This window comes from Calypte anna, chromosome 2, assembly GCF_003957555.1.
Source record: "Calypte anna isolate BGI_N300 chromosome 2, bCalAnn1_v1.p, whole genome shotgun sequence".
Classification (NCBI taxonomy): domain Eukaryota; kingdom Metazoa; phylum Chordata; class Aves; order Apodiformes; family Trochilidae; genus Calypte; species Calypte anna.
Window position 1 is genome coordinate 74,879,589 of NC_044245.1, and position 25,702 is coordinate 74,905,290.

Genomic DNA, 25,702 nt, shown 5'->3' on the forward strand with positions numbered 1-25,702 from the left:
TGAAATGCCTTTGTTAGGAAAAAGAAATTTAATTCCTTCATATTTAATATTTAATTTGGGTTTTTAATTTAGGCAATTTACTTTTCCCTTTCGTTTGTATATGATTCTGTATGCCATGGTGTTTCTTCACAGTAAAGCTTTATAGAGAAATACAGTAATTATATGCACTCACCTTCAGATAATCTAGTTCAAACACAGAATGTCTGCTACCAATTTTGTAATGTATTTAGTCCCTGTAGTTGGTGGAATTGGTGAGATTAAAATTGATTTCAAACTTATTACACAGATTGTTTCAGTAAAAATACCACTAGGATGCAAATCAACCATTTTATTCTAAATTTTCATTAATTTTTTGCAGGAAATTCACAATTCTTACATTACAGAGACTTGAGTGGGAGAGATAGCAATTGCTGGAATTAATAATTCTCCTGCAATTAAAGAAACAATGCTTGGGCAAAAATGTATGTGACTAAACAAAACATCACTGGAGAAAGCTGTATTGCCAGTATGAAGACTACAACCTCCAAAAATGGCTCTAGCAGGATCTGAAGCATTGCAAGGCTCATTGTAGAACTGATTAATCTTGATAATCACCTAATATTTGTAAGGTATGGAAGAGAAATTATCACTATGAAACAGAATTTTTTACAAGACTGACAGAAAAACGTGTTCTGTTCAAGTAGACGTGCTGAGAATTACAGTGGCTTAAGAGAATGGGTCTCAGGTCTGCAGAAAGGTAGAATCTGATGGGGGGAATAATAGATGAAAGGATGAACAGATGAGACCTAAATATTATATACCTCTTATTAAAAAAAAATAATATCAGAAAGTCCAATAGTAGAACAATCAACAAGGAACAAAACTGTTATCCAAAGTGGAATATTCCATCCACAAATCATGACAGCTCCCCTTGAACTACAGCACAGGCTAAAAAAAACCCAAAAAACACAACAAAACAAAAAGAAAACAAAACTAAAAGTAAAACGATCATATAACTGCAAAATAAGCCACAGGTTTACTAGAAACACAGAAGACTGTTGACAGTCTTTAATGTATCTCCAAGGAGAGCTTTGGTTTTCTGAAGTGAAATTATTAAGTGTAAAAAAAAAGCCACACTTGAATAAGTAAATAATTTTAGAAAAGATAGTTTCTAGATTTGGTAGATATTTTTTGTTCTTCAATTGATGACAGAAAAATTATTTTAAAGTAAAAGTTGAATCAACTCTTAGGTATAGTTTGGAGACCAGTTAAGTCAGTAACAGGGATCAAAGTTTCACATATAGCCTTACATTAAAGAACTAAATATTCTAAATGGAATATAATATACTAAATATACTGGTTATATGGAATTCTATTTTTAGTAATTAGCGAGGGTATCTTATACTTGTTATATCATTAAAAAAACAGGAATAGAGATTTTAATTTTTTAATGGAGAGTATTTGAGCATTTGGTTATCAGCTGAGGGGAAAAGGTTAACTGATAAGATTTTAATACCTTCCTAATGGGATGGTGGTGGAATAAACTTGAGTTAATGACTTTTCACAGAACTAAAAATTTTTAGCACAACTTCAAGATGTGTCCAAAGTGTACTCTTACTGTAATTATTTTTCATCTATTAGCATCTATCACAAATCCTGTTTGAGTACTTGAGAGGCAGAAAATCTTCAGCTATGGGAAGAATAATTACATCCAGTTCTAGTAGGTTTTGGATTTCAAATAACCAGCTTCTGTGTTGTTCCTCTTAATAGAAGGCTGCTTAAAAGAACAGGTAAATAAAGAGAAAAAAATGTTTATACACCTGAACAGTATATTCTGTTTAGATCTATGTGATCAAATCGCTTTTTTTTTCCTTCTCTCCAAAATCTCTGTTCCATTATTAAAACATACTGCATACGCATTAGTTCACTTTTAGCTTCTGTCCAAGGGTGCTCACTCTTTTACCCACCCCATATGCCCTGTACTCCTCCTATTTCCCCCAAGACAGTATCTAGATGAGGTACACACCATAGCTCAACTGAAAGGTTCAGCCATTCTTCCCAGATGAATAAAGATAATTGCTTATCAACCAGGGTAACATGAAACAAGTACATTTAAAATATAGAGGTGGAATTAAGGATCAGAAATGGTTATCTCCTCCCCACCTCCAAAAAATGATAAACAGTAACATTAATTTATCTTCTTTATGACCTCATAAACATAATTGTTTCAAGTGCCCCATTAAGGAGTTAAGATCATTAGTATTAATAGACAGGAAAACTTAAATTTTCTACTATTTCTAAAATAGACAGAAATTCATTTTAAGAAATATGTTTTCTGGAGGAAGGATTTGGCACAATATAAACGTATATTTCCCCTGGGTTCCCAATATCAAAAATACAATATTTTTCTGTGTGGTTTCAAGGATGAGCTCTGTTGAGCTTGAGGGTGGCTTCTACTTTACACAGAAGAAAAAAAAAAATTTACCCTATTTCTGTTCCATCGTGTTCTCCACTAGCAAAACCAGAGAGAGTTTATTATCTCTCAGTATCATTTCCCCTTTTGAAACTGAAAAAGGGAGACCATGATAAAAACTAGACAGCCGTGACATATTCATTAAAGGAAGGGGGGAAATTGGTATATAGGATGAAGAAAACAACTATGATATAGCCAACATAGACATAAAACCCCAGAAATTAAAGAAAGTCATTAAAAGATCCACAGATAGGCATCACTATAATATAAATGTAAATCTGTATACTGGACTTCCACACCCACAGTCTGACAGTCTTGATGTTCTGATGGCAAGAATGTCTTTTTTCCCTCTGCCAGTGTAGTCTGAATTGCCAGTGTTGAGTAACATCAACAGCTAACAGCTGCAGAAAAGTTGACATCTCTATGATTTAAAATGCAGCAAAAGTAACCTATGGAAGCACTTTTTAACACTTAAGACCAACAGATGGCACACCCACCTGGATGTCAATTAGCATGTTTTTTTATCTCAATTCCAGCAAAATTAGTATTTTATGATTTGATCAAAATTATCTGTTGATTCATCCTTTATTAAGATTGAATTTTTTTCCCCAAAATAACTTATGTAAAAAGTATCAATACATGAATTTACCAAAATTCAAGATCATCCCCTTTTCTTCTATGAAATTCAAATTTTTCTCTTCGGAAATGACAGCAAGGCATCCAGTGAAGTTCCAGTCTGTATGTCTTGTGTTATAGGACTAAATCTTTTCAGTTACTTTAAGTCTGCTGATGCATAAAAAGGCTGACATAGGTCACAGAATTTGTACAGGTGCTCTGCTCTTACAAGAATGCCCAGACAGGCACAATGGACCAAAAAGGTGCTTTCTTCCTTTACAGAAGAGTTTTATGCTGATATAGATTTTATCTTTTCATGAAAATACTGCTCATAGTTTACATAAAAGAAATATAAAAAATTAATGAGTATTTCACATTTCCTTCTATCGATATTCAACTCCAACTGGCACAGTATTGGGTTCACTGCTTATTTAGAGTTGATGGGCATATCTTGGCTTTCTTCAAAACAGTGATTAAAAAAAAAAAAGAAAAACCATAGCTTTTCCTGGCTCTATCTAGGGATTATAAGCTTTACCTGCATGAAAGCATGGCAGGAACCTATTTATCTATGCCTCCCAGGGAAAAATAGATAGGCATAAATGGTGGTTTAAAGGATTACAAAATAGTGCTCCCTGTTCACTATTTAATAGCTATAAAACCCACAATGAAATCTTCTGACTTTCAAACTGCTTTTATTTAATGACAAGGGACATTTTTTACCCCTTTAGAAACATTATATTATTCAGCAATATGAATCATACAACTTCTGCAGTGCAAGTACTGGGAAGATTTGTCCTCTTTCTCTAAGACGTTGTGGATTGGTGAATTAATGGTGGAGAACCACAAAAACAAACCATTGGGGGAAAAAGTAAAAAGGCAGCAAACAAACCAAAAAAATCAAAATGTTTTTGCCCATCCTGTTCTGTCACAGGACAACTGGAAAGAGATTTTTTTACAAAGGCATGTAGTGATAGGATGAGAGACAACGGGTAGATTTAGGTCAGACATTAGGAAGAAATTCTTCACTGTAAAAGTTGTGAGACACAGGAAGAGGTTTCCCAGGGAAGCTGTGGATGCTGTCTCCTTCAAAATGTTCAAGGCCAACATGGATGGGACTTTGAGCAACTTGGTCCAGTAGAAGGTGTCTGGGTCCATGCAGGTGGGTTGGAACTAGATGATCTTCAAGGTCCCTTCCAGCCCAAACTACTTTTTGATTTTATGATTTAATTTATTACATAGTGAATTTTGCAGACTAAGGCAAAACTTAGAATTAGTGATTGACATGTGCTTTTTTTCTCTTCAGATAACTTTATCTTTTCCCCTACTTTCCATTATTTTTTCCTTTTTCACTCATCTCAACCTGAGGATATCAAGGTCTCAGATGGACTGCGGCAAGCAGCAAGACCCAAGAACCACTATTCTCTTTTTTTCTCACAGAAAGTAGGCAAATATGTGGGTTTTTTTCCCGACTTAATTCAGTCTGGAAAAAAAAAATTACACACCTGTTACTCACTTGAAACTTCAAAGAAATTTACCATATAACATCACCAGAAGAGGGATCACTCTGCCATAAACCATGTTTTTCTTAAGTGCAACTTTAATTAAAGAAAAATAAATTTGTTATAAGTCACTGCATTTTACTTAAAGCTTTTCTAAGTTTTGTTTACTATATTAATCTGCAAACAAATGACACCGGCAAAAATATATACTTTACTTCAATTCAATTCTTGTTTATAATATACATAACTGCAGAGCCATAAATGAAACATTATTTTAAATATTTAATATTATACAATCAGGGGGTTGTAGAAAATTTCAAATCTATTTTAGACTGGAATTCCATAGCCTACTAATGTCAAATTTAATCCTTTATCATATGGATATTTGGCTGTGACACTGCCAAATGTGAAGAACTGTGAAGAACTTTCCCATTTTTTATTAATTTACAAATAACTCAGAGATATAATCTTTATAATTAAAAATTCTAGCTGAACATCATTGTTCTTTGAAGAGTGTCATGCTTACACTGAAAGACTGCCTGCCCAAACATATGGAGGCCTGGGAATACAAGCCTCTGCCTAGAGCCATTCATGTCCATGTCAGAAGCAGGCTTCTGTTTCAAGTACAGAGGTCTCTCAGTAGTCTCTCTCTCATGAAACATTCCAACTTCAGACTGAATCGTAAGTCATCTACAGATTTCTGAGACTGTTTAATGTCTACATTGCCAACTGCAAAAGTTACAAGTATTGTATTTCACAGCACTTTGCAAGGAAGTTACATAAGCATTACAGTTTGCTCCTCATTTAGGTTGTTTCTTTGTTTCTTTCTTTCATTTTTGTTTGTTAGTTTGTTTTTGTTGTTTTGTTGTGGTTTTTTTCTTTTCTATGGTAAGCAGTTAGCATTAGAAGTTTTTTCTTTCAGAATTAAAAGCACTGTGCTGCCAATGTTTCTACAATCTAGCTAGGCTTTTAGTACCAATGGTATTTTCGCATAGGATAATAACTAGAAAATCCTACCTGGCATTTCCTTTCATGACAGCAAATCTCAGTTTCTTTATTTTATCAGGAGGCTTTTCAGGCTTTTGCCAATGACATTTTTCCATTACAGGTGTATTATTTCTTCCTTTTTTTCTGATCACTTCAGGCAGACAGCTCCTGATTCTGACAGAATTTATGCTTGATACAAGCTCCAGCTAAACAGTAATTTTTCTATTGAACATAATATCTTATTCTGCTATACATGAAAATATTAGCTGTATGATTATTAACCTCATTCATCATTATGTGAAGAGAGCCCTTATACCTTATCTTTCTCAGCAAGTAATTAGGGATATTCTGGCTAAGACTTAGATCATTCTCTTCATATCATTTTATTAGCTGTATTTTGGCTGATGGCACAAAACTGAGGGACTTGGCTGATACACCAGACAGTCAAGCTGCTATCCAGAGGGATCTAGACAGGCTGGAGAAATAGGCTGACAGGAACCACATGAAGTTGAACAAGGGAAGTTGCACCTGGAGAGAAATAACCCCATGCACTAATACATGCTAATGGACGCCCATCTGGAAAGCAGCTTGGCAGAAAAGGACTAGGGGATTCTTGTGGACATCCAAGTTGAACATTGTCACAGTTTAATGCTGGGCTGGCAATTAACCAGACAACAGATGCTCTCTACTCATCCCCCTCCCTGATAAAGGAAATAAGGGAGAGAGACTTATGGACTGGATGTAAACTACACAGCTTTAATGAAACTGTGATGATAAATAGGAAAAATTACTAAATATATACGAATATACAGAAAAAAATGATACCACTTTCCTTCTACCTTTTCCCCAATAATTCTCACATCACCACCGAGGCTGCAGGGCAGCCCTGGGAAAGTCCAGGCTGGACTCCTGGAGTCGGCAGCAGTCGGGAACTGGAGGCAGGAACACACAGATATGGGCTGGCACGGATCAGGACAACAGGCAGTGGAAGAGATGGAATCCTCTCAGGATGCCAAAGCAAACAGGGACAGGTGAAGAAAGGCCGAAGGGAAGGGTAAAGGCAAAAGGAAATTGACTCTCATGATCCCTCAAGTTCATACCGAGTACAATGCATATGGAATGGAATACTCTCTTTGGTCAATTTTGGTCATTTGTCTTGTCTAATGAAGGCTGCAGATGTGACCTCTTTACTCTTTTTCTCTTTCTGGAGCATAAGATGTTCCTCAGAACCAAGCAATGGCCTTGGTTCTGAATAGCATTCTCTAGCCATAGCTATAAACACTGAGAGTTATCAGTCCTAGAAGCAGACATTGACTGTGAAACTTGCTGTTAATTTCAGGGGGTGCAACTACTTACAAGAAACTTTGCTGAAAGCAAAATCACAAGACAGAAAATTAGCTCTATCCTGGCCCAAACCAGGACAAACATGAGCCAGTAATGCACTCCTGTGTCAAAAAAGGATGACAGTGTTGTGGGCTACATAAATGACTGTGAGTATTGCTAGCAGGTTGAGGAAGGTGATCTCTTCCTTCTTTGCAGCACTGCTGAGGCCACGCCTGGACTGATGTGTCAAATTTTGGGCTTCTGGGCACATGAGGATCATGGACATACTGGAGAGAGCCCAGCCACAAAGGTGAGGGAATGGAGAATATCTCCTGTGAGGAAAGGCTGAGAGACCTGGAGCTCTTAAGCCTGGAGAAGAGAACTTTCAGGGAGCAAAGAAGAGAAGCTTCAATTTATGCAAAAATCTGAAGGGAGGTAACGAAGAGGACAAAGCCACACCATTTTTAGTGGTTGCCCAGTGCCAGGATCATGAGCAATGGGCGTGAACTGAAACATAGGAAATTTCTTGTAAACATTAGAAGATATTTAGTTATTTTGACAAGCCTGAGCACTATCACAGCTGTTCAGGGAGTTGGTTGAGTCTCCTGATCTTGTAGACTGGTCTCTCATTCAAAGGATGTCTGGACGTGATTCCAGGCAATTAGGTCTACCTGGCCCTGCTTGAGCAGGAAGAGATTGAACCAGATGATCTCTAGAGTTTCCTTTCAACACCAACCATTCTGTAGGATGTACAAGATCAATTAATTCTTCTGTCATTTGAGTACAAATACATTACTCCAAAATGATTTAGTGCTATGGATGCTTATAATTTGTAAGTGCTTGGATACTATCTGTTTATTAAAAAGCTTCACCAGCCAATAAATTAGTCTATCAGCATCATCACAGTTGTTTCTTCTCCAATTAGCTATCAGCCTTCCCTAGATATCCCTGAATATACCCGCTATTATAAATGTAAAAAAATACAAATAGTAATGACATCACTCATTAGGCTCTCCATAATTTTCAGTTTCATGTGGCAACTAAATAGATTTTTAATTGTAATTTTTACTTTGGTTTCTTTAGCCTAAAGAAGGATTCTTCATTTGGTCATATTTCTGACTGTTGCAATTGTTCTTTTACTAGTTTTAAAACAGATTCAGGTTGTAAAGCTGGTAAGCAAAAATATCTATCTCCTACAGGCTTAGGTTTCAGTATTACAAGTCTTTTTCACCCAACCTCTAGTTTTATGTTTTAACAACTTTACTGTATGCTTATTTGACCCCAGGCACACTGGCTTTCAGCCATATATGTGAACTAAAGGCTACTCTGTTCTTTGGTTTAGCCTTCTTTAGCTTAGTTGTAGTTTCAGATACAAAATAAATTTAGTGAATGCCTTAGCACTGTTCTAACAACGCTTTCCAAAGGCTCTAGACATTTTCTCACAGCTGACTCAGATGCATAGGAACAAATCCCAGAGCGCTGCAGCAGAAAGCAGCAGGGCTTTGCTGCCCAGGGCAAATGAGTGCATTGGTTCAGGGACAGCAACACACAGAAGGCATTGCTGTGGGAATATCTTCACTGAGGTTAGGCTAACTAGGACACTCTGATCACAGCACTGATTAGCTCAGATGAGATTGCAATAGAGTGATTCCCTATGTAGATGCTCATCAGTGCTTTCCCATTCAGTAGTGCTTTCCCATTATATTTCTTCTCTGGGAGTAAGGGGTATTGGATGGCCAATGGTTACAAAACTAATTGTGACTGCTGGGAATAAAATATTATAGAACATAACTATATGAATGGAATTGCACTAGGGAATGAAGTTTGAATGTAAAACACATTTATAAAAATATTAGCTTTACACCTCTATAAAGGAGGATAGAATACATGAGCACAGGAAGCTGAAAATTCACTACAAAGAACCAAGAGGTTAGGAAATACTTGCCCAGTATGTTGAAAGAACCAACATAGTACATAAAACTGCTTTTCCACGCTAAGATATGAAAGAAATATTCTAGACAAAGCTTCCAGTAGAAAATGTCTGTTATCTCTGTCATCTTTTAGGGCTGAAACCCTCCTACTGTTCTTTGAGTCACATTTGACAATTTAAAGTGCAACTCAAAAGCACTGAAGTTGCCAGTTCAGGCTTGTATCAGCTTGTCTCTTCCTTTTTGAAAAAAAAACAAACAAAAGTGGAAAAAACCAAAAGTGAAAAAAAAACCCACAAAAAAACCCCTGACTTAGCAGTACAATCAATCGGAGATCTTACGGACAATTCTATTCTTTGAGAGACATCCTACTTTGATCTACAGTTTTTCTCTCCATGCATCACATCAATTGGAGAAATATGAATCCTGACATTTACCTACTGAACATGGTGTCATACCCATATGCCAGTCAGCTGCAAGGACAGACCCCTTTCATCCTCTTATTTCTATACAGGCCAAAACCTGTACAGGCTATTTGCTCAACAAGAAATGCATTCAGACATAGGGTTTGGACTCTCCAACCAGAAGTATCAGGTGTGCTAAACAAAGAAGGTCTCCAAGAAATCTCAACAGAGATTTCTCTCTCAGAGATTTTTCTCAGAGATTTCTCAAAGAGCTGCTGTGGAAAATAAACTTGTTTATGCTGTCCAAGCATATGTAATTTCCATTATATAAACAAAAATCTAGCACTGTTTGACACCAATTATTTTGCTGGTAGCTAGAGCTTATCTTTCCCTTATCTTAGAATTTCTTCTCATAGATATATGTAATTCTCTGCTTTTCACTTCAAACTAGCATGCTGTGGTGTTTTCCCTTCGCATCTAGATTGTAGTTTCCCCATTTAAAAAAAAAAATCAAGCACATCATAGTCAGTTTTCATTGCTATTTGTTTTTTGCTTGCTTATTCTTCTACCACATGTTGTCCCTTCTGACTTTGCAGCTTTAGATGTACTATTGCAGTATGGTTTGCAGCTACAGAATAAGGTTTGTGACATTTTTTCCTGGAACCCCATTGCTCCATTTCTATGAACAACATGCCACCACTTGAGGTGTCCTCAGTCCCATGTTTCTGTTTTCCTTACACCTGGATTTTTATTTCACTGTTTCCTGAAATGAATCTGATTCAATACTGCAGTCTAACAGTACTGTACCAGCATCTCCTTATTTTTATACTAATAATTTCAATTAAGTCATGTAACGAAAGATTTTATTTTGGAAATAGTAGAAAACAGTGATTCAGTGTTGATGAAGCATACTCTGTGTGAAAGTATTTGCTTTAACTCCTCCCATTCATTTGTGTGCAATGAATATGTTCAAATTAGTACTATTTTCTTTTCTAGTTTCTATTTTCTTCCTTTCATTTTGGAAGATGGAATTTCATATAGTGCAGCTTAACTAATAAAATGCATACCTATAAAGTATCACTAATTCTCTTCAGATTGGAATCCTTTGGCAAATTAGATACAAACTTTAGGTGATGGTAATCACATGAACATCTTCTGCTGAACTCTTTATAACAGTTATTCTCAACACCACGTACAATTCCTATGAGAAACTGAGAAAAGCATTATAATTCATTACTGAAAGGTTTAATTGAGACAGCAAGTGGGGACATCTCTGCTCAAGCACTTTCTCTACCTCCTTCCTCAGTGACCTTGATATCTCTGCTCTGGCATTGCTCTTGCCTCTCTCTCTCCTATTCTGCAGGTCTTTTTCCAGTTTCATTTTTCTCTTCTTTGTTATGTTACTTAGAGAGGTGCATCCAGCTTCTCATATCTGCTTGGCCTTGGCCAGCAGATTTGGGGCCAGAATTGGAGCTGGGAGAGCTTCCAGCAGCTTCTCACACAAGCTACCCCTGTGACTCCAGCTGTTACCAAAACCCTGCTGCACTAACCCAAAACTTGTGGTAATGAGATAATATACTTCATTGCCAAATGGTAGAAATTTAAACAAAGCAACCATGAAAATGGTAATCCACCTGATTTTTTTATCTACGTGCACTCTGTACCTCTATTATTAAAAAAAAAGCCATTAAAAAAAAAAACCTAAAAAACCAACAAACTCAGAAAAACCCACAAACAAACAAAACCTGCCAGCATCAAGAAGACAGTTGTTTATTTGGAAGACATGAACCCCTGCTTTAAGTTTAGTCTCACAAATCTCACTCACCTGCAATAGCATTGCCTTCAGTCAGTACATGCTGTTGAGTCATTTTGAGAGCATAAGCATTCCAGTAACTAACAGAGAAATGAGACTCATTCTCCATTCTGAAGGACTGATTTTACTTCCATAGCACCCAGATGCAGAAACAGAATGCTATTTGATGTACACAGTTAAACTAGTTAGGAATGAGGATACATACCAAATACAGGAAAACCACTCCCATGGTTTCATACCATAATGCTGAGTCTTTGAAATGATTACGTGGTCATTCTGAGTCTTCTGAAAAAGCATGGAGTTGCATGTTGCTACTGGAGAATAGGACCACTCTACCAAACAAACATTTATCATTGTTATAATTTAACAGACATGGGAACGGTGTAAAAACCATCTTAGTACATTGCACTCTTTTACAGGTTTTTCTTATATTTCCCCTGTTTAGTGGAAAGATTTGGTCAGTCACATCACAGAACCTGATCTTGAGAGACCTTGCCCATATTAACAGACTTTACTACCACTGTTACTGATGGCAACAGAAACTTCTTAAGCAAAGGTCTGCATTCCTGAATTTAAGGGAATTTTTTTCACTTCATCAGCTGGACCTGTATTTTATTGTCAGAACTAAAACCAAAAGTAAGAGGCTTTACTCTAAGTAGTTATCACAATTAATATCCTTGCATGTACATGATACCAGGGCAGAAGTGAAGCCATTCTTTAAATTTCAAACTTTCAATGACTTCTAAAACCTTTTCTCCCACATATTTTAGTGATTCAGTAACTTTTTTTTTTTTTTTAATTAGGCCTGACAGTTCCTAATAGAAATAAAAATAAGACACAAAACCTCTGATTTTTACACCAATAATTTTCCCCTTCCATCATCTATAGCTATGTGCATCCAGCTGGTAGATAAGCTGAAGAAGGTGTGCAAGTGAGGCAGGGAAAACAAGCATGTTGAGCAGTCTGATTTACTACAGAACTCCAGGAAAAAGTTTTTCAGGAAAAAATTTGAAAGAACTGAAGGGTGGATACAATCTTAACTTCCCTGTTTATAAAACAACACTGTTTAGAGCTGTATAAATAAATGTAAAAACGAAAAATAGGGGAAGTACCCAAGGAAAATGACTTGGTTTTGACTCTTCCATAAAGCAGAACTGGTTTCCTAGGAAGGAACTCTGCAATAAAAAAAAAAGGAATTAAGAAATTTCAGACCTAGAATTAGAAATACTTCCTAGTGTTTCTCAGATGGCGACATGGTGTCTTCCACCCAACCTCGATTCAGCTGTCTACGTGATTTGCAAGGGTAAGTATCTTAAATCCACAAATACATTTAAACTTTGTTCTTCTACTAATTAATTCTCTAAGGAAAAAATGTGGCCACTCTTGGGGTAAACATTAAAGCAAATGTTAATTGTTTAATTTCAGTACTTCTCAGGCTTCAGAGGCAGTTACAGATTTGAGTGTTATCACCAACTGAGCAATTCTATTAACCTTTACACCCAGACTTTGCATAAAATAATACTAACAGCAGAGGAGACACTAAAAGAAGTGAAATCCACAGAAGAGTAGCACTAAAGGTATATTCAGAAAATATTTCTTAGAACTTAAGTAAATTTCAAAAAGAAAAGTACATTTTAGCATCATATTGCTTTGTTTTTTCTTTCCTGTGTTTCTGTATTTTGCTCTGGTTCTGTTCTTCCCACCTGCCAAAGCTATCCTTAAAAAAGAAGGTCTCTATTTATCTAGGGAATTAAAAACACAGAGAATTATGGACATTTTACTATGGCACATTTTGCACTGGTTTTTGTGAAGATGTTTTTATGAGATATTTAGTTTCATCAGTAGTGGACAAATATTAGATCTAAACCTCTCAAATACTCCTGTCTCACACTCAAGTCTAAAGGAAGTTGAATGACAATGGCCAAAAATTAATCTGTAAACCTTTACCCACAAGTAAACTCATTACTATTTTGCAGTAAGTAATAAGCAAATTGCAGGATATATTTTCCACACTTAAAACAAATATATTAAAGAAAATAAATATGTTGCAGAGATTATGAGAAAGTATCAATTCCTCACTAATTACTGTGTGGACAATCGAAGCACCTTATACTCTGCTGTCTGAGGCAGAAATCAACCCTATTCCGTATGCACATTGTAAAATGCAAGTTCAATTTAACATGTACTTAGAGATTTATTTCTTATTCCTTTATTCACTGTAGCACTATTTCAGTTTAATCCCAGCAGGAAGGTGAGACCCACCCTGCTGCTCCCTGTCTCCCCTCCAGTAAGATTGAACAGAGAATGGGAATGGTAACAGTGAGAAAACTTGTAAATTGCAATAAAAATAAAGCAAAATAGGGAATTAATTCACTACTTCCTATTGGTAGGCAGGTATTTAGTCACTGCCAGGACAGCAGGCCTCCATCTTGTACAGTTCTTATTTGGGAAGACAAATGCAGTAACTCTGAGTATACTGCACTCATCCTTTCTTCCACCTTTTACTGCTTTGAGCCTGTCATCCTCCCTTTGGAGGTGGAGCTGACCTGGTTGTTTTCTCTCCTAGCTTCTTCTGCACTCCTGGCCTACTCAGTAATGGACACCCTGAGAAACCCACCATGAGATACAGAAAAGGCCTTGCTGATGTGTAAACACTACTCATGCTGTTAATATCCCTGTGTTAACAAGAGTGTTTTGGTCACCACTCCAAAATATGGCATCATTGCAGCTGCTACGAAGAAAATTAACGCCATCCAAAACAAAACCGTTAAAAGCATCCTTCCTATTGCAGGGAATATTAAAATTTCTACCATAGTTTCAGACTAGTTAATAAAACTCGCAGTATTGACAGATGAGCAATATGAAAGGTTAAGTGGTACTTCTATTGATTAGTAATTCAATTTACTTTCACTCTAGCAATTAGCAACCTTCATACTTCAGGCCACTGTGAGGCTGTTCTAGTCTTTCTGTGATGGGGTTTCTTTTGGACAGATCAAAGATTAGAGGCAGATCTGATAATTCCCTAAGCCCAAATCCCTATAACTTTACACTGCTGTCTCCCTGGCTGCACACAATAATTTGGCTCTCAATTCCCTGCTGACCATAGTAATGATAATAACCATAGTATGACTGAAAAAGAAGGGAAAATATTTAGATTTCTGGAAGGAAAGAACACAAACCATCCCAACATATTGGCCCTTAATTTTTACTCTATCCATTTCACACTGCCCCCTGAAGATTTTCGCTAATGAGTGTAAGTCTCTCACACCTCAGCAACAGAGTATAGATGAGCATTCATGTGAAAGCTAGTTTGTAATTTAATTTAAACCCACAAGAAGAAGAAATGGGAAGTCTGAAAATCATTTCTGTATCTTATTGACAAGTTTTATCATGCTTTGAGGAAGAAAATTATCTGATTTTATCACTGGTTTCCATTTGACTCTTAAGTCAATAAATCTTAATATTAAAAGTCAATACTATCTCTTTAAAAGGATTCTGCTATTCTGGATGATGAATCCACTGTTACACAAAATATACATTGCCCTTGAGATGTAGGCTTCATGTGCCTAACCTAAGCACCAGTTCAACATGTCCTTAAATGCATGTCTAGTATTTAAGCATGTGTATCAAGTACTTCTTAAGTAAATTGCTGTCACATGTACTCATTTACTGAATCATGCATCTAGTTTTGTTCCTGTTTTGGAGGCAGTTTTGCAACAGTTTTACAGTTTCTAGACTATATGTACGATATATATGTAAGACCATATGTATCCAATGTAGTACAGTAAGGAATGATAAAACTATTAAAAGTTTCTGAAAAAAATTTTTTTTCTGATCTTTAATTTTAGTTTTTAATTTTAATTTTATTAATTGATTAATTAAATTTATTTTAAAATCATCATTTTTAATTGATGATTAAACTCATAAGTATTTACAAAACTTTGTAGCAAAAGTGAATCATTACAAGACCCTCCAGCAATGTTTTATATCCACTGCAAAAACCCCTGGACTATGGAGCCCTGTATATCACTGCCACTTTGACTATGTTTTAACCCTGCTGGTTAAAGCAATCAGAAACGAATTTTGCTGCCTCACAAGGTTTTCGTATTTACTGATGCATCTTCTAAGCCCAAAGAGAAAACCTGTTAGCATTTGGGCACAGTGCTTTAACCCTTTTTCATGCACATAATGGGGATTACTTGCATCATGGATTATGATTATTCATATTCAATAAAGACTGAATTTACAATGCTTTCTCAGTTCCATAGAGAGTTTTCAGATTCAGGTTCTTTTCTAAAACTGCAATTTCTTTCATTATTTTAAATTACAGGTAAAGAGAAAGAAAACTGAATTCTATAAGGAAGTGATATACTGACTATTGCTTAAGAAAGGATGTTAGATTTTCCAATTTATTTTAAGCAGATAGTATTTAATTACCCAAATAAGGCTATTAATGAGAGCTAATCAATCTATAAATTAACAGAATGTGTTCCACAAGATTAACTCACATAGTTTATACTTCCATGCTTGATTATGTTGTCCTTAAGAAATAATTTAATTAAAAAGTAGGAACCAGAAGTTCAATCATTCTAAATTACTTTACTGGATAGTAATAAACATTAACACTAACGATTTATGGACTCTATACTGACATACAACTCCTAGCTATGTGGGCTAAAGAAAAGGAAGAGAAGGAGACAAATGAGGAGCATCAGCAATACTTTCCCCGCCTTCAGAGATTAAAAGGAATGTTTAATCATGACAAGAATAAATAGAAACTGTCATCTAGTCCTCCTTGAGTATGTAGCACAGCAACAGAACAAACTGAAATAATGGAAAGGTGATTCTAAACATTAAAAAAAAAGCAAACCGACCAACCAAACAAAACCAACAAAAATACCCTTAATGAGTGTTCCGTGAGATAATATGTTATTACACTGTTAATTATCACAACATACTTGTAAGAAAGAGCTGGGTTGTTAAAGTCTTTTACTTCTTAAACTATAAATCAACCAACACCTATGTAAGAATACAGAAAAAAACACTAAGTTTTCTTTCTTTTGGTAATCCAAGAAGAAATTTGAAATGGTCTACCTAGCTCGACAGAAAAGTAAGACACGGTGAAATTACATTTCTAGTTCTATTTGTACATGGAAAGTAAAAATGTCACTCTGGCTAAGTTAAAAGTGGTCTCCCATATTGTAAAAATGTTATCAAACCAGCAGAATGAAAAAAAGGTCAAGTTTATGACTGGATGCTTCACTGAATCCCTTTCCACATGGACTTGCCATTTTATCAAAAGAATCAAAAACGCACAGATCAAGGTTTCATAGGAGTGAATTACTAGACATGGTAAGAAAAACACATCTTAAAACATTTTAAGGTTGTTGAAGCACAGGTTAATTGTTTCATTACCCATGAAAAAGGGCAAAACTGCTCCAAGTATTTTCTTCTCTAAAACCATTATTGATAGCACTGAACAAAACAAAACAAGCAAAAAGTGACTTGAAAGACATGCAGGAAAATGAAGACATACTAGAAAAATTGTAACAAAATAGAGCAGTGTGAAATACAACATATTGAAATATTATTAGATTTTGTTTCTTTGGCTTTTTTTCCTGGCAGTATGGTTCAAAGTTTGTGCAAATTAAGTACTTCAAGCGCCCCATGAGATTGGGCTCATAATTATATCTCACCTTAACATCAGCTAGTTCAGCTGAAAACAACCAAAACATGAGAAAGAAAAGAGCACATTTTAAACATTCTCATTTGAATGCATACAAAGTTGTTAATGGGCAAGTGATTGTGCTAATGCTGCTCTGATTTTTGCTAGGGAATTGTGTATTTATAGAGAGCATGAATCACAATTTGTAGAAGTAAAAATGAGATAAAGACAACTCAATTAAACATTAAATTTTTTTCTATGAGTAATGTTAAAAAAATATAACTAAAAAAAACAAAGCAAACCACAATCTTTAAAGCGATGTTCAGAACTGCTAGCTGAAATGAGCTCTTTATAAGATGTTTGACTGACAACTTTTTCTTATAATTATTTTTTTTGTTATTAGTTGCGTGAAGAGCAAGAAATTATTTACTCTGTTATAGAGATCCAGCAAAATCCTTTTGTCAAATATACCTAGATTTAGTGAAAACAATCCTTATAACAATCCAACTGAAGAGCAGTGTTAGCTGTTTTTCATATAATAATATCTAGATGCATTCCATGTCCATGTTTTTCAGTTCTCCAGTATGTTGTCATTTGACAGCAAAGACATTTGTCTTCTTCATTTCCTAGTTCCTTATTTAGTCATCACAATTTCCTGTCCTATTTCCTTTCCATGAAGACTCTTCTTACTTATTAAACTTCTTTGCTTTCCTAATATGAATGCTATGAATTAAATATGCTTACACTCTGTCTCCAAGAGAATTAAGTACATTTTTCAGTGTGGACCGTATATCAGATTGAATGCATAACTATCACACAATAGATAATATTGCTGCAGTTAAAAAAACAACAACAACAAAAAAAAAACAAAGAAACCCCAAACAAAAACAACCAACCAACCAAAAATACCTAGAAATTGTATCTTCATGATGTTAAAAAGCTTGGGTTTTTGTTTGTTTTATGATAAATGAAAATGCAAAATCAATCATACTTCAGAAAATCATAGTATTGCCACAACACATGAAGAAATATTTTAAAGACATTTCCTGGTTTAAAATCCTGTTTTAGGTGTTGCTTTTCATCTTTTAAATGGAACTTTGGTTTATCTTTTTTAGTTTCACTAAGCTAGCTTGCAAAAATAAAATAAAAATTATAAAGGTTTATATAAATTTATATAATGTTAAGATAAATTTATAATATTAGGTTATTTCCACATTTAATAAATTAATTTGAGCCAAATTCAAAGATAGAGACTCCACAAATGCTTATGAAGACTTTTTTCCCCCTTTTCAATTGTTCCTACCTGGGCCTGTTCACAACAAGCTTTCATTTTATATTTATCACATCACATCAAAGGGAAAATCAACAAAATAAAAAATGTATTTTTATTTCCTCAACATTCTAACCCAAGATGTCCTATTTTCATAACTTGTTTTATATCACTGTATAGTAAGACAATATTTGTAGTGATAAACTGTCCTTGCATAAAACTGCTTTTATGATTATGGTAAACTTCAGCATTTTTTCCCTCATAAAAGTGATTTCTTGCTTCCAGTACTCTGTGTATGAAGCAATTCATAAGAGAACCCTAATGTTACTTCCCAGTGATTTAATTTAACCAGCTGTAAAATAGATACTAAATTATGTTGCCTTTTAGATTCAGAGGTTTTATATGTCCAGCCGGCCATGAAAAATCTAAATGATCTTACCTTTTATAACCGTATACCTTGCTCATATTGCTAAGCATGAAAACAGGAGAACAAAGCTCTCAGTTTCACTGTGCAAAAACCTATTTATAACTATACCAAAATTAAACTGCTATAATTTATGCAAATGCAACATGAATGTTAAACAATTTTCTCTTCCTTATTCTGAAAAAGACCAAAAGATCCGTGGTCCTGAATTTCATCAGGGCTGTTACCTTGCTAGTTACAGACAGAATGCTTGTTTTGCTTTTAAAATAAAGTTCCCAGAACTCCAGGAACCGTTACATGACAGAAAGATGAGAAGGGTTGAATGTTCAAATAATTGTAAAGCAATGATAATCTAACATCAAAAATCTATTTCTGTTAATGTACCTTTTGTCTTAGGACTGCTTTTCCATTAACGCCACAGGAGATTCTACTGAGTATTTACTAAATCGACTACCTTGATACTACTGCTTATAGCTACAAGAAATAAGTACAAAGGATAAGAAAATCAGATCACTTTTAGTACAGAAACAAAGACTAGGCAAACTCTATCAAGTAAAAATACATAAAATTGCATATTACTTTTAGGTGGTAGATGTTCAGAGGCATACAAGTCATATTCTAACAGCATCATCCACTCAAGACTGATCTTTATTTTTCCTCTCATTTCTTTTTGACACAGCACCTATATTTACATTCCAACCTCAGTTACCCTCATGTGAAGGTCTTAACCAGATCATATATCTATGCTCACACTCCCTTTTCTGGCTCAGTTAACCTTTAATTGGTTTTGCACAGTGGAACAGATGGGTGAGGGATATGTTCCTGGGCCATGGAGACTGGAATTTGAATTAAATTATGGCAGAGGTATTTTTCACTCTCTGAGTCCTCTTGTGCTCTTGAAACTGTATGATGAGGAAGAAGAAGAAACAATATATTTGCTGTCATAGTTTGAAGTTTTGAAGGAATTCTTCTGACAACTTTTATTAAGATATATTTAGACAACACCCTTTAGTTTAACAGCAGAAAACCAAAACTTTTGGGAATTCAAATCCAGGATAATCTCTGGCTCCTCAGCTCCAGGAAAACAAACAAAAAACCACCACCAACAACAAAAAAAAACCCAAACAAACCTGAAAAAAAGTTGAACATCAGAAACTTGGAAGAGTCTACTTAACAGCAGTCACTTCAGTTGCATTTGAAGTTATGCTCCCAAGTTATTACATGTTTAAGTTCTTTTTTGACAGTAACACCAAAAAGTGAAATGGTCAGAATTAATTCATGTTCCATGGTTTTGTAAGCTATGGCGATTCTTCAAACACAATAACATAGCTCCTTACTTCCTGACAAGGTCTTCAATAAAATATTTGTTTAATTACTTCTGTTTTAGCTTTAAAAAGATATTTACTGCATATATAGATGTCAAAATTCAAAATGCAGAGGAAAAGAAAAACACATAGTATGAAGAAAAAATAGTGCAAACAGGCAAGGGAAAAATAATTATTTTTTAAGGGGATCCTAGGACCACACATTGAGTATGTTTACAGCAAAATGAGTCATAATGAGCTATTCACTTCAGAACTACCTCAGCTAGTCTTCCTTTCTGCATATGGATTTTTTTTTAAGTCTAACAAAATAATTGAAAGGCATTTCCTTTCCTTGGAAGAAAACATCCAGTGTGTACTGAAGTTTTGCTATCAGTTTGAATACATGTTGAATGAGGATGAAATGGTTAAGTCTTTTTTCAGTGCACATAAATAAAGCAAGAGAGGCTTTTATCTGCAGAAATGGTAAGGCATATTACAACCATCTCTGCACTACCAGGTAATTCAGAGAACTTTATTCCAAAGTCTGTTGTATCATGCACTCATAGTACTGCATCTTACACTACTTAAAATAAGGGTAAAAATTACTTACGAATTAAATGGTATAAGCAGTTTGTTCCCATTTTAAAGTTATAGAAGTGGTTTACATACACTATACAAGTAAAAAATTAACTCTAATAAATTTATTTTATCAATTTGCATAGATTCTAAGAAAAACTTTGAAACTGTATAATAATCTTGTTTATAATTATCTGTGATTACAAAAATATCCCCAATAGAAGATTACTAAGACATTCCACATGATCACATGACAAAGTCTCCATGTGTACCTCTCCTGTAATTTTGTGTTTCTAATTCTTTTTATATTAAAATAAAAACTCTGTGCGATGATCTGACTATTGTATAAATCTAAAATCTGCTTACATTCGGAATCAATTAAATAAAAAATTAAAAAGCTTTTGTGATTCTTTGTGAAGTTATATTTCAAATTATGAAGCTCTGGAGAAAATGGGAAAAAATAGCATATTCTTAAAATAGAAATTCATTTTTCATCTTTATGGACAGACAGAGGGGTTGTACTACCACCTTTTGTAACACAGACTACTGTCTCTCATAATAGAGTTACCTGTGGCTCATTGCTAAAGAGAACACTTTTTCATTTAAATTTGGGTTTTATAGCCACTTTTACATTAATAGTCATAACCATTTATCTAAAGTGAATTATTTATCAGTGCAAGTTAATCACATTAGTTCCTATAGCATTTAAGACAGAACTATGCATATCAAGTAGGACAGTTTGTAGGTCTCTAGACAGTACAATATTTTTTTTTTAATGTTGTTGAAAAGGGAACTGTATTACTAGGATATTTTGAGTTCTGCATCTTCTCTCAATTGCATCAATTATTCAAGAAATAAACACTGCTCCTTCTACTAAGATATTAAGGTGTCCAGACTACAAAAAAATTGTTAAGGCACTTTAAATTACCTGATAAGACATTTGACAATAAAATAACTGTTAATTCTTTATTAAAATTGAGAAACAGGATTATTTAGGGATATACAGTAAAAAAACAAAACAAAAAAACTTTGACCAGAGATACAGAATAATGATGTAGATTTTTATGTATTACTGAGACTCCATATCTCGCCAGCTTCCCTTGAGTCTAATATATATATATATATATATATATAAACACTACTACAGGGCATTTTAAATCAAATTTGTACCATTCAGGTCTGTGTGTCTTAGTTTGTTTTGGTGTAAAGACTTTTAGTCCTGTATATTATTGATATAATATAATAATGTTCTATAATAAGCAGCCAGGATTCAACAAAATGCCATCAGTAGAAGAATGCCACTCTATTAAAAACAAAACAATACAAAATCACCTCAACAAATAAGTGATAACTCATGAGTCTTTTGAAACATTTCTAAATATCATGAAAATTATAAAACAAACTGCTTTGCCTTTGCACCGCCTGATCTTCAAGACATGGAGTTCCCTTCTGGACCATAGCACAGTCCTGGCTTTGCAGATCTGTTATGGCTGAACTGATGGTTAAAACAGCACCTCTAACTGAGGAACAAAATGCTTTCAATGGAAGAGACATACCATGCTAATAATACTTTTACTTGAAAAAAAGATGGGATTATTAAAAATATGTTCTATACACTGTTGGATTAGCTCATCAGCCCACTGTATTGATATACCTTCATATTATTCAGGTCCTTGTTTCATAAGGAGACAAACAGAAAATTTGTCCACATCCACAAGCATTATACTTTCCTGTCTTTTAGATAAAGAAGTTCCCAAATAGTCTTTTATTATAAGTCTTCTCCCCCTCATGCTCCCACTTGTGGTCACCCAAAGACCTTTCTTCATCTTCAATTTTCACTAAACAGCACTTTGTCATGGTTTCTAAGTGCCATGCAGAACAAACTTCTCCAGACTCCATATTCTCCTTTTCAGTCTCCAACATTACTGAGTTCCAGATGGCATTTACAAGGTCCACAGATAAGTTTCTGTCCCACAGACACAACTACAGAGGAGATTTGTCCTTAACTTTTTTCTCAAATGCTCCTGGCTTTCAAGGTATGGAGGATCTTTACAGATTCTTTGAAGTCAAGGGAAACTCTTACCACTTGCCCCTCAAAATGTACAACAGTGTAACTATTGCTCATATGTAATAAGTACAACTAAAACAAAAGCCACATTATTTTGTGACAATTTTTATGAATTCCATATACACAGGCAAATCTATACATATGCTTTTATATACTTTTCAGTGGTCCTTCTTGGCCACTGTTTTTAATTCCCCTGGGAATATTCTAAGACAATCAAGAAGAAAACCACTCAACTGGAGTTCCCAGTACATGGCATGGCTTGTCCTGAATAGGCTGCACTGCATCTGGGACTCAGTTCCTGTATTTGGAGCTTCTATTTTGCAGGTTTGGGAATATAGAATTAAATGTCACATTTTAGATTTTATTAATGCAACTATATTTGCTAAGTGGCTTAAAATGCATATGCTGAGTATAGGTATAGTCCCATCAGGAAATGCAAAACACTATTTAAAACAGTGAAATTACCATAATTGAAAGAACACAGATGCTCTTTAATAATCTAGTAGATTGCACCCTCAATGGAAATGCTTGTTAATTCTATTTTAAGACAGTATGATTCACCTGTATTTCAGGTAATTATCATTGAAAATTAGTTAAGCAGAAAGTTTACATATTCTGGTTTGACGACTCCATCACAGCATATGCAAGGTTTTCCACTTGGCAGCAATATAACTGTTGACTTACTTTCCCCACATCTTGTAGTTTTTAAGCAGCAAGGAGAGAAAATTAAATTCCTCTTCCACAGAAAAGGTAAATACATTTCTGAAATCAATCTGTCTTCCCACTGACTGGGAAACAAGAAACATAAACCTCATTTTCAAAGTGGGAAAATGTGAAGACTTAGGGAATTTCAGGCCAGAGTCTTACCTCTGTGCCCAAGAGAATCATGGAGCAGGTCCTTCTGAAGTCTCTGCTAAGGCACATGGAAAATGTGGGGGTAGATGGTAGTAACCAACATGACTTCTCCAGGGGAAAATCATGCCTGACAAATTTGGTCACCTTTTCACAACATAGGTGAACAGGGGAGGAGCAACTGATGTCATCTACCTGGACTTGTGCAAAGTGTTCCACACTATGCTGCATGACACCCTGATCTCTAAATTGGAAAAACATGGATTTGATGGATGGACTGCTCCGTTTATAAGGAACTGGCTGAACACTCAGAAATAGTGTTGTTTAACATCTTTGTTGTTGATATGGACAGTGGAATTGAATGTACTCTCAGCAAGTTTGCAGACAACACCACACTGTGTGTTGAGGTTAACACACTGGAAGGAAAAGAGGACATCCAGGGGGACTGTGAGAGGTGAGTCCATGCTAAGCTCATGAAATTTTACAGCACCAAGTGCAAGATCCTGCATATTGACGGGGCAATTCCAGGCACAAGTAGAGGTTGGGTGGAGGGTGGACTAAAACAGTCCTGAGGAGAAGAACTTGGGGCTGATCATTGACAAGAAGCTCAACATAAACCAGCAATGTGCATTTACAGCCCAGAAAGCTAACCATGTCCTGGGATACATCAAAACAAGTGTGGTCTGAAATTCAAGGGAGGTGATTCTCCCCATCTACTCAGTTCTCATTAGAACCCACCTGGAGCACTGTCTCCAGTTCTGTAGTCCCCAACATAAGAAAGATATGGAGCTGTTGGAGTAAGTCCAGAGGAGGGTCATGAAGATGATCAGAAGACTGGAGCACTTCTCCTGTGAAGACAGGCAGAGCTGTAGAAGACTCTGGGTAGACCTTAGAGCAGACGTCCAGTACCTGAAAGGGGCCGACAGGAATTCTAGAGAGGGACTTTTTACAAGGATGTGTAGTGATAGGACAAGAGGCAATGATTTCAAAACAGAAGAGAAATTTAGGTTAGACATTAGGAAGAAATTCTTCATTGTGAGGGTGGTGAAACACTGGAACAGGTTGCCCAAGGAATCTGAAAATGCCCCCTCACTGGAAGTGTTCAAGGCCAGATTGGATGGGGGCTTGAGCAACCTGGTCCAGTAGAAGGTGTCCCTGCCTAAGCAGTGAAGATCTTTAATTTTCCTTCCAACCCAAACCATTCTATGATTCTATGAATGGTTTTCACAAACCATGAATTTTCACAATAGTTTTCACAATACTATTCACAAAATAGTTTTCACAAACTATGAATTTCCACAATTTACTTTGTGCCTCTACATAACACGTTCTTTGAAAAAATGCCATAGATAAATGAGATATTCTGACTTACCTGTGAGGGTAATACTCATTTATCTTCTATTTCAACAATGTAGGTGTATGTAATAATGTATTATTAAAATCTTGCCTTAAACACTCCTAGAAAATCTGCTCAGGCTTCTCAAAACAGCCTCCCACATTCCCACATGGCAATTAAACAAAGGTGGTTTTAAAGGAGTTTATACTTTTCTCTGCCTAGACCATTTTCCCTGCTGATATCCAAAGGCAATAGTACAGGAATATTTCATGAAAGTCAGACATTCGATCCACTCAAACAGAGCACTTCCCCAGCCTCCTAATGAATTATCCTCCAGGATAATTTGGAGATTATCTGGGAAATAAAAGCTTGTTTCATTGAACTCTCACTGTTTCTTATGCTCCCTTGCACATTAACTGGTCAACAACTACATAATAACAAAACAAAACAAAAAAGTGCACTCATAATGTTTCTACATAGCTCAGTCTGATCCAGTACTGGGAATCCAGTAATGAAAAGTTTTGATATAGAAACTCCATGAGATCACAGTCACAGCTGTATTGTTGTTTTAAGCACTCCCTTTAGTTTTTCAAATAACAGTAATTTTATTCATGCCCCATTACATCACAAGATTAATGTTATGCTTGAAAAGCATAAGCTATTTAAATTTAATAACCCTGAAAAGATAAAGAAATACAGCAGAGTTCAACCACATTACTATTTCTTTTATTTAAAATTAAAAGTAAAAATCAGGATGAATCATAGAATCATAGTTTACAAGGTTGGAAGGAACCTCAAGGATCATCCAGACCAATCTCTCGTGGCAGAAGTACAATCTGAACAAGCACCTGTCCAGTTGAATCTTAAAAGCGTCCAATGTTGGGAAAAATTAAATTTAACATTAAAAAATCATCATAATAATAAAATTAACAAATATAGATAACTTATAAAAGTATTAGGTAGAACTGTCCCAAAAACTGAATTCTGGGGAACACCATTTAGAAGAAGAGGGAGGCAAGGTAAACAGTAAAAAAAAAAATCAGCTCACAAACAAATTAAATACTTCTTTTTTTTCTTGAGGCCCACAGATAAAATTCACACTTTCCATCATCTGGCTAGGAACATGAGACAGCATGATCATGCAAGCAAATTATGAGAGTCAAGGACAGATTGGTTGTTTAGTGTA